Source organism: Papaver somniferum, chromosome 11, assembly GCF_003573695.1.
Source record: "Papaver somniferum cultivar HN1 chromosome 11, ASM357369v1, whole genome shotgun sequence".
Classification (NCBI taxonomy): domain Eukaryota; kingdom Viridiplantae; phylum Streptophyta; class Magnoliopsida; order Ranunculales; family Papaveraceae; genus Papaver; species Papaver somniferum.
Window position 1 is genome coordinate 115340189 of NC_039368.1, and position 17250 is coordinate 115357438.

The window sequence follows — 17250 nt, forward strand, 5'->3', positions numbered from 1 at the left end:
GAATTTTCTTATTCTCAATATGCTGGGTTATGTTTTGATCAAAATTTTGTCTACAATACATTATATTTCAGCATGCACAGGTTAAGTCTTTTCTTTTAAACAAGCCTGGTGGTTCTCCGGCAGCATAATGATGACCCCACTTGCCATGAATAAGCATTATGGGTCCTAGTCCTAGGAAAAGCTTTGGTTCATATGCCAGGCCTGGCTACCATTGATCTTTCATGTCAGGTGTACAACAAAAAGTAGACAAGCTTCCATTTAAGAAAGGGAAATAACAATTTCCGTGACCTTCACACTAGTGGAGAAATTGCTTGAAATGAGGTAAGAAGAAAATACCTTTTCCAGACATGTTATGTCCGCCGTGCATGCCACTTTCAGATCATCACCAGAACAAACAGATGGTGGAGGGCCGAATTCTTCCTAGACTATCCTTATATGTAATACTAAACAATCCTTAGTCCGAAGGATAAGGGGTACACATATTAAACTTTATGCGGGACCCACATTTCATTTTGAATGTCAGGTTAGCTCTCTAGACTTCTAGTGTCACAAACATCCATGTCCGAAATCATAGAAAAAAGCAGAGCCAAGTATGGGATAAAAGATGGCGTCCCTTTCTCACGGCAAATTAGCAGGGGTGTTTTATGTGCAGCCATGGATGGGTTATTTTCCTTTTTCCCGTCCCATGGCTTTCGCATTGTCCTTACAAAACACTTAGTCTCATACAACCAACCAGTAGTCCCATTTCAAGGTGTTTTAGTTCGTCGTCCGGAACGTGCCCCAAAAATAAATGCCAAAAATTTAATTTTGAATCAATAATAGACTGGACTGGTCAACGCAGTTAGTATAAGTTATTCATAATGTCCGATTCTACTCTTTGAGTAGTGGTTTTACAGTCAAATAATAATTGTCCTGGTATATTTCAGAACGAATAAACCGTTAATAATCAAAAAGATTAAATTAAAGATAAACTTTGAGGTCCGGGTGGTTTCGTCCCAACCGTTGCTAGGTGTAGCCATTTTTCTTTTCTTTTTAATGGTTAACAAATTATTTTGTGAATTGAGTTAGGTCTCGGTACAATGATGTGGGTGCTAGACTATTGAGGAGGATGCTGAAATACATATAAGGCAGCTGACAAGTAATCTGGCACCACATCAGCAGCCTTGATGTTATATGTGGATGTTGTTGTTTGGTCGATGGGTATATTATAAAATAGAGTTATCAATTAATTATCCTGTTTTCAGTTAATTATTAATTATTTATTTTTGTGAATTTTAATTGGTTTGTTTTAAGTAGTATAAAATAAGTGGAAGGAAATTAGATCATTAAACCGATATAATAGGGGCATATGGTGCAAGGCTGGTGGACTGCAACACCCCTCCATGAAACACACTAAAAGTAAGACACATGCCCAATGGATCCGCCAGGGGTGGGGGCTTGTCCCTAATACACTCTCCTCTTGAAACGTGACCTTCACATGATTCATCCAAGCACGAACGAGACACCAACATCCCAACATCAACACCTAGATCCGGAACAGTGAATTTTGAACATGAAAAACATAAATTCAAAAAAATAGAATCAAATAATTAAGGATATAAATGAATCAGTTTTTTTCTTTATCGATTTTCAGGTTTATCTAAGTAAGTAATTACGAATCTATCTCAAATCCTCTGCAGGAATTTCTCAAGGAAACAGCGAGATGTAATGCTAGGGTTTCGACTTCATGGCTGAAGGTAATCGTTGCATACTTGTAAACTTTAATTCCTTGGCTTTACAAGAGTTCTAGGGATAGTTGTAAGGTGAGTTTTGACGAATGCTAATTAATCAAATGCTGATTCGAAATGAGTAAATGCCAAGGTTGGAATTCGTATTAGAAAGCTATACCTTCTCTCCATCCAACTTGTATGTTTTGGTTTAATAGTATATGTCTAATCTATATGGAAGCTTTACCAATTCCTAATTGCTTAGATTTAATGCACAACTAAAAAGAACTGAAGAAAGACAACTACAATTGCAGTATTAAAGATTTTGATTTTCTAGTGTTTGGGTTTTTATCTGATTCTTTGGGAGGAATTTTATTTGTTCATTTTGATTGAGAGTTTTTGCTTTTGTTAGAATTTGATATTAAAATTGGTACTGCCCACTTTCAATTAAATAATTTCTAGGGGTCGGGTTCTGTAAATTTGTTAGTATAGCTACAGGGCATTTATTTCCTCAAGTAGAGACTTCAAATAAGTATCATGTGTATTGATGTTCTCTGATGGATGCACATGTTTCTGCTATGAAGTTAGGGGATTAAGTATAGCTATATGGCATTTCTTTAAAGCGTTCATCAAAACTCACAACTGGATTGGTCTTTCAAGGTTTCCTAATCTTTGATGCAGTTGGTGGAGCCTTGGAGGTACTGGTTATGGATTGGGGTCACTTCTTTTGGGATGTCTCTCAGTTGACTATGGAAAGAAGCCAAAGCTTGGTTTCACCGTGTACCCATCACCCCTGGTCTACACCTCCGTTGTTGAGCCATAGTTACAACAGCGTCCTTCCAACCCACTCTCTCACTGAGCACTCTGATTTTGCTGTGCTCCTCATACAATGAGGCTATCTATGATATCTGCATGTGCTCACCATCACTTACAGCCTCATTGAACTTTTTGATGGTGCCTTGAATGTTGACATGACTGAGTTCCATACTAATTTGGTCCCATATCCTAGAACCCACTTCATCCCTTCATCCTATGCTCCAATCACCTCTGCTGAGAAGGCCTACCATGAGCAGCTTTCAGTTGCTGAAATCGCTAACAGTGCTTTTGAACCTTCATATATGATGGCTAAGTGTGATCCATGCCGTAGAAAATACATGGCTTGTTGTCTGATGTACATTGGTGATGTTGTGCCCGAGGACGTTAATGAAGTTGTTGCCACCATCAAGACTAAGAGAACCATCCAGTTTGTTGATTGGTGGCCAGCTGCTTCCAAGTGTGGTATCAACTGCCATCCGCCTACTGTTGTACCATGAGGTGATCTTTACAAGGTCCAGAGAGCTGCCTGCATGATCAACAACTCCTCGCACAGCCTGTACGCATATGCCTTATCCTGGTTGCATAGCTGTTTTAAGAGGCCCGAGGGTACTACATGATTCTGAGTATCATCTTCTTTGATCAATTATTATGTGGAACTGCTTCTCTATCTAGAAGTTGCTCGATAAGAACAACTGTGTAGGCTGACGATTTCTAGAAAAATTTCTGGAACACATGGTTTCTAAACTTCAGTTTTATGGCATGTGTGTTTCTCCAGGGACCTTTCGAACATGACGATATCTGGTTTTGATTGGTGACTTGGAGTATCTCCTTAACGGTTTGTTTTCTTAATCAAAGCTTATGTTTCTTTAAACCTACTTTTCTGTTACTCCCTTTATCGTTCCTCTTAACAAATTTGTTTTTCGTGATAAGCAAGAACCATTTAGCTGAAGAGATCCGTCAAAGTTTGGCAATCTTAGGAGTGTCCTAGAGATGTGAGAATCTTCCGCTTTTGAATTTTGGTCATTATCGTTTACTTGTTATTTCATGATTACAAATTTACATACTATTTGTTCAATTCTAGAGACCTTTCACATAATCGGCTCACTGGTCTAATCCCTCAAGAAGTTGGCCAGCTTCAGAATTTGTATACACTGTGAGTTCTCTCCTTGCCTCCCTCCCTCCCTCCCTTCACGGTGTGACTCAACTTTTTGTGTGCAAAAAAATTCAGGAACGTGGAATACAATAATTAGATGGTGTGTTGTTAATATTTGTCGGAGTCTTAGTGTGTTGTAAGTTTACTCTCCCTACAAATTCATTGTTGTTTGCACAATATAGGACGACCAAGCCCTTTTGAGATACTAATAGAAACTTAAGTCTTTTCTCTGTAATATAGCACTGTATCTTACAATTATCTCTTTGGGGATATCCCAACTGGTAATAAATAACTCTCAAGGTTTCATGTTGATAGGTAGTATAACAAGATTCATTTGTTATATCATGTAGTCATTAACTAGAAAACAGGCTTCTTATCTTTATTAAATTGACCATAAATTCGTGTTTCAAACAGGCTTCTTTTTGTGGTTATTGGCTTGGTTCTCCAATGCCAGACATCTCATCCACCAGAATGACGCAAGTTCAACTAGAAAACCAAAGATTTGTAGCTCACCACATTTTCAGTTTGCAGCTCGAATCTCCAAAGACGCCATCTTAGATTTGCATTGGTAGCTCTTGTGTCTCCTGCTCCAGTCCCGATCTTAGTAGCAGCATTTCAACCACAATCCAACACTTTTGCAGTGTTTTTGTCCAAGTGTTTCAGCTTTTTAATTTGGTGAATTGTGGCATTTTAAATTGTTGCTTCTGGTTTCAAAATGAGGTTAAATTTATTTTGTTCAGTTTTTGTTGAATAAGGAAGAACTGAATTTCGTTCAATGTGATGTTACCTTTACAAGGATCAGTAGAACATATTTTGAGATGAATTCAATGAAATTCTTTTTATTTTTGAGCTTCTCAGTAAATACTTGCTATTAAATTTCTGTAGCACAATTGGTGGGGAAGTGCACAGCTTTGTCGGGGAAACAGAATGACATTTATTAATTCTAGTGAAATTGCAGGGCGTTTGCAACATTTTTAGCATGTCAGATGTGGCAAAAATCGCAACAATTTTTTTTTTTGAAGCAGAAAAATCGCACGATGTCTCTTAAATGACCAGTTTCTTTTTCTGGAAACACTGAAGGTAGTCTGGTAGTGAGACCTCACTGTCATGTTTAGGTAGAGACCCCAATCTCAAAATATTTGTAGAATTTTTACATCAAAGATAATAGTTTATCCGGTGACAATTCACCGGAGTAAGCAGAAGTCAAAAAAAAACAAAACAAAAAAAAGCAGAAGTCAAGTTAGTCAACCGGAGTAAGCAGAATTCAACCGGAATACTCGTATAGTAAAAAAAAAATTAGGAAGAAAGAGACGGAGTAAATGGTAATTTCGTCGCCTCTCAGTCTCTTCTTTCTCTTTCAAGACGTCATGATTTCTAATGATTGTATGGGCCTTTAAATAAGGACCTAAAATCCTGTGTAGATATCATCCCAAAACCATCATTTAATAAGCGAGTTTTATTTTATTGGAGCACTGTAGACTAGTTTTGGCGGCTCAAGTTTCACTCCCACCTTTCATACTATATTTATTTTGTACTCCTTTTATCAAATTTATTTTTTAAGTATATTATATTTGTTTTACAGTCCCTTGCTCTAGTTTATTTTCAAAAATTATATGCTGCAATCCCACGTCACTAAGTTATAAGCTCTACTGCTCTAAAGGCTGGGCTCAAGTCCTACCGGAGCCCAGCTAATCGAACTGGCCCCACTGTCAGTTTCGACCCGTTAACCCACTAAACTACCACAAACACATCTAGGAATTATTAGTTAATCCAGTTTTTCATGATCTGGTGAATGGCTAGTCCATCCGTGAAACCAATTTACTCGCTAGTCCAAATGTTTTCGGACCAAATTATTTACTCGTTGGTCCGAAAACTTTGTGGACACTATAAAGTGTGTTTTCTAAATGCTTAAGACATCCTTCTAGATCTAATTAGTATCAATACATAACATATCTAGTATCATATTACTTAACAGTATCAATACGTATGTTAACACATGTAGTATGTAGTAACACACGTAGTAATCCTGTCATTTTCACAGTCTTCGGAAGAAGCAGATTTTTCGGTTTCGGTTTTATCGACAAAATCAAGAGATAAGGTTAGATATTTGTCCAAGTCAAATTTCCTACAAATTCATGACTTGTTGACTTGGTCTTGATCACATTTCTAATATTAAGAAATTAAAAAGAAAAGAAAATATATTTGTTTTGATCATGATATCACATAATATTATTATTTTTCTGAAATAATAATACAATAAAAATAAGGTTAGTTTGGCATCCTAGCAACAAGATGGGCACCAACCCATTTTTGAATAGCAATACCTAGCCTATGAAAAATAAAACTACCAAACCACTACTAGCATCGTTGCTAACTAAACAATTCTTCAAACGCTTGAATAAACATATAGTGTCCTCACCAAGTTCCCCTAGAGTGGAAAAAGCAAAAACGCTCAGACCATAACCATGTGCAACACATTTGTCCAAGTATTTAGTGCGTTTACGTGAAACAACACTAGAGATAGCTTTTCCAGGAACGAAAGAGCGAGTACCTTCACCTGTGAGGGGGAGACGCCTGTAACATCCATACACACATCTTGACCATTTTCCCAGTTAAAAACAAAGATATCATCGGGCCTTAAGCTCTTCTCATCATCTGAAAGAAACCCAAGAGAAACTTCCTTACTTAAATAAAAAAATTGTTAGTTCGTGTAAATGTTGCGAAAGTAATGATAAAAGAAATTCCAAAAATAATTAGTTTATATCACTGACTGAAAAATAAACTGTGACAGGCTATACTGCGATAAGATCTTAATTTTGGTACAGTGATTCCGATAAATAATTCTAAAATCCAAAGTTTGTATTAATATCATATAATTAACACCATTAAGTTGGGGTATACAAATAAAACGTTTAGAAATTAATAGCAATAACAGATTTCTTATGAAAAATTTTATGATTATTAATTAAAAGCAATTTGTAAAAAAAAATACTAATAAATATGAAATTAATTTGTTTTAAATATACAGTTACAACACTTTCCCTTTTATCTTGGAAACAAATATTCTTAACATAGATATAGAAGGCAGCAGTATTTAAAAACCTGGCGTTTTTAGGGGCCACTCAAAAGGATTTAGGGCCAACAATAAAACAAAAAAGGTCACCCAAAGGGAAAATGTAGCCAGCCCTTATCTCGCGTAATTCGTAGTGGAGAAATTACCCTTATATATTCGGAGGATATGATAACATTGTTAACCTCCGAATGCAATCGGAAGCCACAATATTTCCCATACTTCCAATTGTAGTCGGTGCAGTATTAGAATGATTTGTGTTTCATTATTTCCATTTTTTTTCATTTTTGAGTTGTTAGAGTTATAGAGAAGAAGGTGAAGGAAAAAAAGAGAAAACCCATTTTATCACTACAAAAATGGATGGATATGAAGAAGAAGGTGAGAATCATGACGAAGAACAAAATGTTGAGGGTTCACGACCGTTTAGAGAAGACGATTTGGGGTATATGTTGAATGGTCCAAACTTTTGTGGAGAGGAAAACATAGACGACCCTTTCATGGAAGAAAATGGATAATCGCATGATATTGAAGCTAACGATGCATGTAAAACACAGGTATTGTGTTAAGAAACTCAAATACTCGATTTCCATGCGTTTGTGTGCTTTTGTAAACAAGAAAAACCGATTATTGCATGCATTGAACTACCCAGATTCGGTAGATAATTTCTAGATTAAACTTACGAATATAACACACTGAGTACCAAATATGTATATTCGGTAGTTCCAAGATACTAGTTTACTGCCGAATATGAGAAAAACCCCAAACTGGTTTTCCAAAAATATCTACATTCGGTAGTTATGTAGAGTTATTTACCCCCGAATGGCCCCAAAAACGAATTCCTCCGAAAATTTCAAAACTCAGTATTCTTATCCTTTACAATCGGTAATAGTTTAACATTATTTGACTGCCGAATATAACAGTGGCCTCAAAATAAAATTTCCGAAAACTTGAAAATCGGATGTTTATCGATTAAAGTTATGTCCCGGTTATTTATATTCGGCTGGTTTACTATATATTTTAGCTTCCGATTATATCATAGGATTCCGAATATAAAGTATTCGGAAGTTTTACTTATTTAATAACCTCCGATTATATCATTTTTTTCACTCAGTAAACTGTGTACATTCATTTGCATAAATCGGGTGTTTTGGGTAACCGATAGGATTCCGAATATAAAGTATTTGGAAGTTTGACTTATTTAATAACCTCCGATTATTGTATAATAATTTGTTGCTTTCATATGCAGGTCGTTGAAGAGTTTGTTGATGACTTTTATTTGAGGCCCGACACTTCCCTATACTATGCAAACGATTTGGTATACTCATAACTACTTTTTTTTTTGCAAAATTTATATGTTAAATGGTTATGCTTATTAGATTTGTTTTGTTTTATGCACGTTTAGACATTTGGAAGTAAGAAGGAGGCAAAGGAATGGCTTATGAACAAGGCAAAAGATAACATGTGCGTGGTAGTTCAAAATAATCATGGTAGTGACACTCGATTTGAAATGATTTGTGAGCGAGGTGGGACGCGAAAGAGTCACGAGGGAAAGAATAGTAAGTACATACGGAAGACGAATAGGAAATACCGAAGCAATACCAAGAAGATAGGATACCCATTTAAGATTGTCTTCTATAAGCCCGATGGTATTAAAGGTAAAGAGTATAAAATGTATAAAGTTGATAACGGTTGTCACAACCATGATGATCCTTCGGATTTAATTGGACATGTAATGGTTGCCAAGTTAAAACCACATCAAATGCAGACGGTGAGGTCTATGCGGATCCAAAAAACGAGTGCGATCTTAAGTAAAATAAAGGCGGACGATCCCGACAACTTGTCTTCTTTGTCTAGTTGATTCTCTAGCAAAGTATTTTGGAGTTAGTCCATACAGATTGCTAAGCGAAATATTGGGTGGTGTTGTTAGACCCCCCCCCCCCTTTTCAAAATTGGCAAAGGTAAAAGAGCGGGATCATAATGAAATTTCCGTAAGAGACATTTCATGACCAAAAGAAAGAAACACACATCAACTTATTTAGATGCAATCTCATAGCTGAAGTTAACAACATTCATCAAGGAGTTTAAAGATACAAGATAACCCATCTAAAATTCCACAGCCGTACACCCTTCAAGATATGACCATTAAGCACAAGTTCAAAAGAACTCTCCCCCATTTGATGTCATTCCCAATGGAACAACAACGATCGACCTTAATTTCAAAGGAAACAAAGGATTTAATTGGACATCAAAACTATGAGAATGATTTTTATATGCAAAAATCTCAATCAAATTAGCTACAAGTAAAACCACGACTAATTAAATTGGAATACAAAATCAAACTAACCAGAAAAGGTGATCAATTTAATTGATTGGGCTCAACATAAGAGAACTTACGGAACCCCGACTAAGTTCATCATAGAACATGATTAACTTGACCGTTCATGTACTCGACACAAGATGAAACTCATGGAGTACAAACTAAATAACCAAACAAGTTGATTAATTTAGTTCATAATGCTCAACATATAGCATCTTGTGGAACGACCAACAAAGCCAATAAAAATAATTGACTTAGTTGTATTGTGCTCAACACAAGACATAATACGGAGCCTTCACGGTAAAACAAAAAGATGGATCATTGAAGATCAATACCGTGGATACAACACAAGGATTTATTCTATCTTCAATCATTTTATGCATAACAACATTTAATAGACATCATCATTGCAAACAAAATATTTTAACCTATCTTCCGCCAAAGATTGACAATATAGTCTTAACTTTTGTATATGTTAAAAGTCCATTCGTTCTTAAACTAATAACCGAATATCGATCATGAGCGACTTTACGTTTGACAAAATATGGGACAACATAGTTCACAGAAGTAAACACAATATCCCATAAACGATTGCAATATAACAAATCATAAAGATTAAATACTTCAAAACATCCTCCAAAATAGTTTTAGAATTTAAACCAAAAACATAAAACACAAGAAGATGAAAATAATAGCTATGTGTAGTCACAATCATCGTTATTCACATCACTAGTTATTCTTCCAACTAAGCCAAAAAGAAGACATACTATGCAACAAGAAGTTTTTCCAAGCCTCTTAGAGAATTCCTTCTCATTATTGAAAAAACTGTTGATGAACGGATCATTCAAATCTTCCAACTCTTTTGGAATAACGATCAACCTATGAAGTTCTCTTTTCAGTTTACGTACAATGTTTGTTGTTAAATACATCATTCGTTCACAATGAACAAGCTCCTCTAAAGACGAAGCGATTTGAGATTTTAAATCGTTTCTTTTGTTGATGTATTATTTTACCAGATTCCTGAAACTAACATTACTTTGATAAAATGATACGAACCAATTTGAGGAGAGACCTTTATTAAAAATTTCAGCCTTCACTTTCTTCACCTTTGTGGAGAAAATTCATGTACACCATCGTACATTATTCGCCTCAACTGCACTGCTGCTTGCGCTGCCTCTAGTTACATGAGCCATGACACGGGATTCCTTTGAGAACTTATCACAACGTTTACGAACGATTAAAAACCTGGAAAAACAAAAACTTTTGTAGTTTTAGAGATTTATATAGATACAAACAAAACCTTTTAACCAAAAATATACTACTTGAGCCAAAAAGACGCAAATCCCCACTTCCCCAAAATAAAGATTCGGATGCGAACGTCTAGGATTAGATGGAAACTATGGACCCAAAAACTCCCCTTGTTTATTACTTAGAACATTGTGGTTAATCTAGTTTGGGTGTAGTTATTGGATTTCCTGTAATTACATTTTGGATCTTGAAACAACTTGGAGTGTTAAATCCTGTTAACGAGTCTGTAAAATCTTGGAGAATTAGATCTAGCAACTTTGGAGACGATGAAGATGAGCAATAAAGATTATGAACACTCTCTAAAAAAATAAAACTCATATAAATAAAAGGAAGAGGAAAGGGAGTGCAATGTAATTCTATAACTAGAACACCAATCTCTGATGTGGATTTTCAAGCAAGAATTACCGGAAGAATACATAAACGAGACCACGGTGGAAAGAAAATAACGACGATAGAAAAAGAATCTCCTTTGAAAGAGCGGGGAAAAGCGGAGATAACATTTTCTGCAGATGATAAAGATAAAAGTAAAAGAAATGCTTTTATACAATCAAATCCGTGGGATGGGTAATCTATTTATCCAACCAAATGGTCCTCTGCTGAACTTTGAAAACCAGAAATCAATCAAGCAACTCTAACATCCTGCTCATCATCCATGGCTTTACTTTCAACTCTAAAATACATCCAAACGCTCCGCCTAATCACTTCAAACGCCGCTACTCCGAACACCACAAGCGGGTACTTTGACCAGGAAAACAATCTATAAGTCCAAGCGAATCTCCCAAGTAGATCAAAAAGGAACAGTAGTGTGTAGAACACCTGTATAGATGAAATACACACACATGGCAATGATTATAATAGTACACATCATATAACACTTCTGTGGAATTTTAGTACCCAGGATGTGTAGGGCGAAGTGCAGACTCTCCAATCCTGGCATCAATAAGTTATAATCATCATCATCATAAGTTATAACTACTTTAGTAATACTAACTATGATAACGATAATCTAATCGGATTGCACAATTCTCTACCTGACGTGAAGTTGCCAATCTCGCCATAGGTCCCATATGAAAGAGTAGAGGGAACTGATGATCGAAACAACAATCCACGTGAAGAACCAGAAACCATGGTGAGTAGGTGGGACGTAAAGCACCGAGCAAATAATCATCAGGATGGACAAAAAATACTTCACTCCTGAAATAAACATGATCGTTTCAAAGTGATTAGTTATCGAAACTTACTAGTATAATTTTTAACATACCGTTAAAAATTAAAGGCAATTGTTACCATTCAAGATCGCGTATATCCTCAGTGTCCCATCCTTATAGTAGACCTCTCCTGCACACTGGAAGAAGCGAAGCAGGTAAGGCAGAATCATAAGATAGGTGTAATATGAACCCATGAAGACATTTTTGTGGAATTTTCTTATTCTCAATACGCTGGGTTATGTTTTGATCAAACTTTTGTATACAATACATTATATTTCAGCATGCACATGTTAAGTCTTTTCTTTTAAACAAGCCTGGTGGTTCTCCGGCAGCATAATGATGACCCCACTTGCCATGAATAAGCATTATGGGTCCTAGTCCTAGGCAAAGCTTTGGTTCATATGTCAGGCCTGGCTACCATTGATCTTTCATGTCAGGTGTACAACAAAAAGTAGACAAGCTTCCATTTAAGAAAGGGAAATAACAATTTCCGTGACATTCACACTAGTGGAGAAATTGCTTGAAATGAGGTAAGAAGAAAATACCTTTTCCAGACATGTTATGTCCGACGTGCATGCCACTTTCAGATCATCACCTGAACAAACATATGGTGGAGGGCCGAATTCTTCCTAGACTATCCTTATATGTAATACTAAACAATCCTTAGTCCTAAGGATAAGGGGTACACATATTAAACTTTATGTGGGACCCACATTTCATTTTGAATGTCAGGTTAGCTCTCTATACTTCTAGTGTCACAAACATCCATGTCCGAAATCATAGAAAAAGGCAGAGCCAAGTATGGGATAAAAGATGGCGTCCCTTTCTCACGGCAAATTAGCAGGGGTGTTTTATGTGCAGCCATGGATGGGTTATTTTCCTTTTTCCCGTCCCATGGCTTTCGCATTGTCCTTACAAAACACTTAGTCTCATACAACCAACCAGTAGTCCCATTTCAAGGTGTTTTAGTTCGTCGTCCGGAACGTGCCCCAAAAATAAATGCCAAAAATTTAATTTTGAATCAATAGTAGACTGGACTGGTCAACACAGTTAGTATAAGTTATTCATAATGTCCGATTCTACTCTTTGAGTAGTGGTTTTACAGTCAAATAATAATCGTCCTGGTATATTTCAGAATGAATAAACCGTTAATAATCAAAAAGAATAAATTAAAGATAAACTTTGAGGTCCGGGTGGTTTCGTCCCAACCGTTGCTAGGTGTAGCCATTTTTCTTTTCTTTTTAATGGTTAACAAATTATTTTGTGAATTGAGTTAGGTCTCGGTACAATGATGTGGGTGCTAGACTATTGTGGAGGATGCTGAAATACATATAAGGCAGCTGACAAGTAATCTGGCACCACATCAGCAACCTTGATGTTATATGTGGTTGTTGTTGTTTGGTCGATGGGTATATTATAAAATAGAGTTATCAATTAATTATCCTGTTTTCAATTAATTATTAATTATTTATTTTTGTGAATTTTAATTGGTTTGTTTTAAGTAGTATAAAATAACTGGAAGGAAATTAGATCATCAAACCGATATAATAGGGGCATATGGTGCAAGGCTGGTGGACTGCAACACCCCTCCATGAAACACACTAAAAGTAAGACACATGCCCAATGGATCCGCCAGGGGTGGGGGCTTGTCCCTAATACACTCTCCTCTTGAAACGTGACCTTCACATGATTCATCCAAGCACGAACGAGACACCAACATCCCAACATCAACTCCTAGATCCGGAACAGTGAATTTTGAACATGAAAAACATAAATTCAAAAAAATAGAATCAACTAATTATGTTTTAGCATCGACATTTATCAATTATTCTATTGTAATATTACCAGATCTAAAAACAACCAGTGATGTAATCAGATCTAAAACAAGTTAAAAATCAAAAAAATGAATCCGAAAACAATCAACAAGTTCGAGTATATACCATTAACGCATAACCATTGTAGGACAAGAAGACATGAAATAATGTGAGCCTCCAATCCATTTTCAATACGTACCCTACATCACCATTTTCCACGAAAACAAAAAAAAAATCTGAGATTAAATTAATCAGAAATTTTGAATAAAAGACGAAAAAGCATGTCAAATATGAAGAAAGAGCAGAGAAAAACCTGGACTCGCTTTTGCGTCACTCGCTGTCCCTTTCTTTTGCTGACAACAACAGTAATAAATGTGGTGGAAAGCGATGGCTCCTTTCCTTTTTATAAAAACAATTCTAAAATATTACAGATTAGTCCCTATACTGTTTCGAATTTAAGACTTTGTACCGTGAAAAGGGAGCGTAACTCATGCGGTATTTGCACAAAGACCCATTTACTTATGCATTAAGTATTTATTCAGTCCTTTTTAAGTTATTAGTTTTTGAGAACAATACTTCTTCTCAGATTGGATAGATGCTGGGTTTCCTTAGGGTTTCAGTGGATTTTCGCCAGTTATTTGCTTTGGTTTTAATGTAAAAGGAAGTTAATCAGATCCATCTCTCGCTTGAATGGTACAAATCTTGATTGGATATAAATGAATCAGTTTTTTTCTTTATCGATTTTCAGGTTTATCTAAGTAAGTAATTACGAATCTATCTCAAATCCTCTGCAGGAATTTCTCAAGGAAACAGCGAGATGTAATGCTAGGGTTTCGACTTCATGGCTGAAGGTAATCGTTGCATACTTGTAAAATTTAATTCCTTGGCTTTACAAGAGTTCTAGGGATAGTTGTAAGGTGAGTTTTGACGAATGCTAATTAATCAAATGCTGATTCGAAATGAGTAAATGCCAAGGTTGGAATTCGTATTAGAAAGCTATACCTTCTCTCCATCCAACTTGTATGTTTTGGTTTAATAGTATATGTCTAATCTATATGGAAGCTTTACCAATTCCTAATTGCTTAGATTTAATGCACAACTAAAAATAACTGAAGAAAGACAACTACAATTGCAGTATTAAAGATTTTGATTTTCTAGTGTTTGGGTTTTTATCTGATTCTTTGGGAGGAATTTTATTTGTTCATTTTGATTGAGAGTTTTTGCTTTTGTTAGAATTTGATATTAAAATTGGTACTGCCCACTTTCAATTAAATAATTTCTAGGGGTCGGGTTCTGTAAATTTGTTAGTATAGCTACAGGGCATTTATTTCCTCAAGTAGAGACTTCAAATAAGTATCATGTGTATTGATGTTCTCTGATGGATGCACATGTTTCTGCTATGAAGTTAGGGGATTAAGTATAGCTATATGGCATTTCTTTAAAGCGTTCATCAAAACTCACAACTGGATTGGTCTTTCAAGGTTTCCTAATCTTTGATGCAGTTGGTGGAGCCTTGGAGGTACTGGTTCTGGATTGGGGTCACTTCTTTTGGGATGTCTCTCAGTTGACTATGGAAAGAAGCCAAAGCTTGGTTTCACCGTGTACCCATCACCCCTGGTCTACACCTCCGTTGTTGAGCCATAGTTACAACAGCGTCCTTCCAACCCACTCTCTCATTGAGCACTCTGATTTTGTTGTGCTCCTCATAGAATGAGGCTATCTATGATATCTGCATGTGCTCACCATCACTTACAGCCTCATTGAACTTTTTGATGGTGCCTTGAATGTTGACATGACTGAGTCCCATACTAATTTGGTCCCATATCCTAGAACCCACTTCATCCCTTCATCCTATGCTCCAATCACCTCTGCTGAGAAGGCCTACCATGAGCAGCTTTCAGTTGCTGAAATCGCTAACAGTGCTTTTGAACCTTCATATATGATGGCTAAGTGTGATCCATGCCGTAGGAAATACATGGCTTGTTGTCTGATGTACATTGGTGATGTTGTGCCCGAGGACGTTAATGAAGCTGTTTCCACCATCAAGACTAAGAGAACCATCCAGTTTGTTGATTGGTGGCCAGCTGCTTCCAAGTGTGGTATCAACTGCCATCCGCCTACTGTTGTACCATGAGGTGATCTTTACAAGGTCCAGAGAGCTGCCTGCATGATCTCCAACTCCTCGCACAGCCTGTACGCATATGCCTTATCCTGGTTGCATAGCTGTTTTAAGAGGCCCGAGGGTACTACATGATTCTGAGTATCATCTTCTTTGATCAATTATTATGTGGAACTGCTTCTCTATCTAGAAGTTGCTCGATAAGAACAACTGTGTAGGCTGACGATTTCTAGAAAAATTTCTGGAACACGTGGTTTCTAAACTTCAGTTTTATGGCATGTGTGTTTCTCCAGGGACCTTTCGAACATGACGATATCTGGTTTTGATTGGTGACTTGGAGTATCTCCTTAACGGTTTGTTTTCTTAATCAAATCTTATGTTTCTTTAAACCTACTTTTCTGTTACTCCCTTTATCGTTCCTCTTAACATATTTGTTTTTCGTGATAAGCAAGAACCATTTAGCTGAAGAGATCCGTCAAAGTTTGGCAATCTTAGGAGTGTCCTAGAGATGTGAGAATCTTCCGCTTTTGAATTTTGGTCATTATCGTTTACTTGTTATTTCATGATTACAAATTTACATACTATTTGTTCAATTCTAGAGACCTTTCACATAATCGGCTTACTGGTCTAATCCCTCAAGAACTTGGCCAGCTTCAGAATTTGTATACACTGTGAGTTCTCTCCTTCCCTCCCTCCCTCCCTCCCTCCCTTCACGGTGTGACTCAACTTTTTGTGTGCAAAAAAATTCAGAAACGTGGAATACAATAATTAGATGGTGTGTTGTTAATATTTGTCAGAGTCTTAGTGTGTTGTAAGTTTACTCTCCCTACAAATTCATTGTTGTTTGCACGATATAGGACGACCAAGCCCTTTTGAGATACTAATAGAAACTTAAGTCTTTTCTCTGTAATATAGCACTGTATCTTACAATTATCTCTTTGGGAATATCCCAACAGGTAATAAATAACTCTCAAGGTTTCATGTTGATAGGTAGTATAACAAGATTCATTTGTTATATCATGTAGTCATTAACTAGAAAACAGGCTTCTTATCTTTATTAAATTGACCATAAATTTGTGTTTCAAACAGGCTTCTTTTTATGGTTATTGGCTTGGTTCTCCAATGCCAGACATCTCATCCACCAGAATGACGCAAGTTCAACTAGAAAACCAAAGATATGTAGCTCAGCACATTTTCAGTTTGCAGCTCGAATCTCCAAAGACGCCATCTTAGGTTTGCATTGGTAGCTCTTGTGTCTCCTGCTCCAGTCCCGATCTTAGTAGCAGCATTTCAACCACAATCCAACACTTTTGCAGTGTTTTTGTCCAAGTGTTTCAGCTTTTTAATTTGGTGAATTGTGGCATTTTAAATTGTTGCTTCTGGTTTCAAAATGAGGTTAAATTTATTTTGTTCAGTTTTTGTTGAATAAGGAAGAACTGAATTTCGTTCAATGTGATGTTACCTTTACAAGGATCAGTAGAACATATTTTGAGATGAATTCAATGAAATTCTTTTTATTTTTGAGCTTCTCAATAAATACTTGCTATTAAATTTCTGTAGCACAATTGGTGGGGAAGTGCACAGCTTTGTCGGGGAAACAGAATGACATTTATTAATTCTAGTGAAATTGCAGGGCGTTTGCAACATTTTTAGCATGTCAGATGTGCCAAAAATCGCAACAATTTTTTTTTTTTGAAGCAGAAAAATCGCACGATGTCTCTTAAATGAGTTTTTTTTTT

General features: G+C 36.3%; 1 long non-coding RNA gene and 1 pseudogene across 1 annotated transcript; both read left to right on the top strand.

Annotated features, from left to right (window-relative positions):
- Positions 1 to 3276: 3276 nt before the first annotated feature.
- LOC113321739 lies at positions 3277 to 4191 on the top strand. Its single transcript, XR_003346865.1, has 4 exons — positions 3277 to 3357; positions 3453 to 3514; positions 3604 to 3675; positions 4090 to 4191. It is a non-coding gene; the product is annotated as an uncharacterized LOC113321739 (long non-coding RNA).
- Positions 4192 to 14770: 10579 nt separating this feature from the next.
- LOC113324964 lies at positions 14771 to 16131 on the top strand (annotated as a pseudogene).
- Positions 16132 to 17250: the final 1119 nt, after the last annotated feature.